The 3,056-nt window shown below is 39.5% G+C and overlaps 1 non-coding gene across 1 annotated transcript; it reads left to right on the forward strand.

Annotated features, from left to right (window-relative positions):
• The first annotated feature begins 1,152 nt into the window (after positions 1 to 1,152).
• On the forward strand, positions 1,153 to 1,259 carry LOC138752083 (U6 spliceosomal RNA). The gene has a single exon (XR_011350356.1). It is a non-coding gene; the product is annotated as a U6 spliceosomal RNA (small nuclear RNA).
• Positions 1,260 to 3,056: the final 1,797 nt, after the last annotated feature.

A 3,056-nucleotide genomic window follows, 5' to 3' on the forward strand; every position in this document is an offset into this window, starting at 1 on the left:
TATATTTTGCAAAACCAAACAGTCATCTATTTTTTATGAAATATCCTATATAATGTCATATATTTTTGTGTGAAATTACCACAGATGTTTCCATTATTCTATGAATTTTCTTATGAAAAGTATATTGATATAATTAGCAGCTTTAACAGTACCTTGTTAATAGCAAATTACACTATTTTATAAATGCATGAATCTTGTCTATTATTTTAAAAATGAAAACCTAACACCTCAGTTACTATTGCTACCTTTCAAGCGCCAGGGTTCTAAGTTTGATTCTATCCTCCAAGTAGTCTGGATTTATCCAATTCCCCAAAGGCATATCTGTAGATTGATATCTGTAGATTCATGTATGTTCAATGGCAAGAAGGATCAAAGGATCAAAGATCAAGATTTCTTTATCTTCACGTGATAAATACACAAAATTGACAACTTTTGCCTGTCAGAAGGCACATAAAGAGGCACCATTAGCCTAGCCCACTACCCCCACCAACAAGAGGAGAAGCACAAGAAAGTTCCTTCAGAGACAGAATGTCCATGGATTTTGCTCCAACACTCCACAACTTCTGCAGGCACTTGACCTCTTGTCAATCCTATCAGCAAACCTGAGCTCCCAGCTCTGAACCTTTGATACGATCAAAAAGCCATCAGCACCCAAAGTCCTTCAGAAGCCCTTCATGCCTTCAGCACCCTCTCAAACCTCAATCCCGATATGTGGTTCCCACAAGCCAGTCTCCAGCAGCCTGCAGCTTCTATGGGCCCTTTAGCTGCTGAGTCCTCCGCCAGATCACTGCCATGATCACCTTCCTTGTAGGGTGGTCTCTCAATCTTCTCTTTCTCAGCGGCTGCTGTTCTCATGCATATGGTGTCCTGCACTGAACAACTGCCCACAAACCCTTGTGGTCCACTGTCAAGCATGGGCAGAGTCATCTTGAACATAGATCTCCATGGTTTCATGAATATTAAATAAAGCACTGCAGGCCCCTTCTACAGGCCATTTCAAACCAGTACAGGGCCATCAACATCACAGTACAGGGCCATCAACATCACAGGAAGATGGTGGACATGTGGGAAAGAAAATAGGTCACAGTGATACAGGGAAATAAGGACAGAGAATGGAACTAATGGAATTCTTCCCCTCAAATTCCCCAGCATGTGCTCGCTTCGGCAGCACATATACTAAAATTGGAACGATACAGAGAAGATTAGCATGGCCCCTGCGCAAGGATGACACACAAATTTGTGAAGCGTTCTATATTTTTTAAAAATTAAAACAAAAGGAATTCCCCAGTATGGGCCTAATCATGCAAATAGCCTTCTGAATTGTTATAATTATGTATAAAACATATAAATTAGAGTATACAGATATCATAGTATGATTTATTTGGAACACTGGGACAGGAGTGTACCATTTAACCACACAAGCCTGTTACACCATTCAGTGAGTTGTGAAATAATGCATGTTGAAAAAAAAATACAGATTAGCAATTAACCTAGCATTTGTGAGCATTCCAAATTTATGGCAACCTTGAAATTATTTTTGATGTCACTCTTAAGAACCCTCAGCACCCCATATTCCTTCAGAAACAATTGGCAGCAAGTAGTGACATTGCCTTGCAGTACCAGAGACTAGATTTCAATCTTGAGCTCAGGAGCTGTCTGCATAGAATTTGTAAGTTCTCCCTGAGACCATGTGTGTTTGATTTGGGTGTTCCAGGTTCATTTCATTTCTAAAAGATGTATGGATAGGTGGGTTAATTGGTCAATTTAAACTCCCCATGATCTATGGATGAGTAGTTCCGCCTGCAGGGATTTGGTGGGAGTGAGGAAAGAATAAAAATAGTTTGTGTAGATTGCTGGCTGACTCAGTATGCAGAAGAGTCTGTTTCCATTCTGTACATCTCGATGACTAATTATCTCTATCTACCCTACAGCAACACTTAATGCTTTCAAACTTTTATTAAATCTCAGACTAAACTTCTACATTTGAAAGAATTTGATCCTTGTTGAGCAATTTCACTCAATTATTTAACTATTGGAGTTCAGGTATCATTCTTGTAAAAAATGTGCTGGGCTTCTTTCAAGTCAATTGGAATCTTCCAGTGGCATAGAAATTAGAATTCTTCACTGTACTCCAGATGAGTTCAAACCAGCACTTTGTCTTGCATGCTTTATAAAAGCATACATTTAATCAGTTGTTTTGGTAATATTCCATATATAGGTGAGAAAATATACAATAATTTTTTTTTTAAAAGTTAATCTCTGAGAAAATTGTTTGCAGCATAGAATGTATTCAGATTTGTGCATTGATTTTACCTGCTCCAGCCCAAAGAAACTTCTCTCTTCATATTTTAACAAGATCTTGACTCAGAGAGTGGTAGCGGTGTGGAATGAGCTTCTGGGAGAAATAGTGGCAGCAGAGTCAATTTTATTATTTAAGAAAAAGTTGGACAGGTATATGGATGAGAAGAAGGTGGAGGGTTATGGTCATTGTGCAGGTAGGTGGGACTAGAGAGGAGTGTTTGGTTTGATGCGGACTAGAAGGGCCTAATGGCCTGTTTCCGTGCTGTAATTGTTACATATGTTATATATATGTTATATGTTATACTGTTTAAACACCTTCCCCCAGTCCAATCCCTTCTCACCGACATGCAGGACAACACTCACACTGTCCACCCCTTTAAAGAATTCCAATTTTATGCTACTCACTGATTATTTTCACTGTGGATTTTCAATCCCTTTGCATATCCGTTCCTTTATCAGGATGATTTCAGGGGGCATCCAAATCTTTCTTGAGTGATGAGCTGTTCAAGCTGTACCGTCTTGCACTCTCCTCCACTTAAGGCAGAACTTGTCCTCACTTGCAACAGGCTCAACTTTGACTCCTCCATTTCACCATCTCCAAGGTGTAGCTACAAACAATTGGACCCCAGCTGTGCCTGCCTTTTTGTCAGGTATGTGAAACAATCCCTGTCCAAACCTATTCAGGTACCACTCAGTATCTCTTCTTCAGTTACATCAACAATTGCATTGGCACTACTTTGTGTATGCATGACAAT

Source organism: Narcine bancroftii, chromosome 1, assembly GCF_036971445.1.
Source record: "Narcine bancroftii isolate sNarBan1 chromosome 1, sNarBan1.hap1, whole genome shotgun sequence".
NCBI lineage: Eukaryota > Metazoa > Chordata > Chondrichthyes > Torpediniformes > Narcinidae > Narcine > Narcine bancroftii.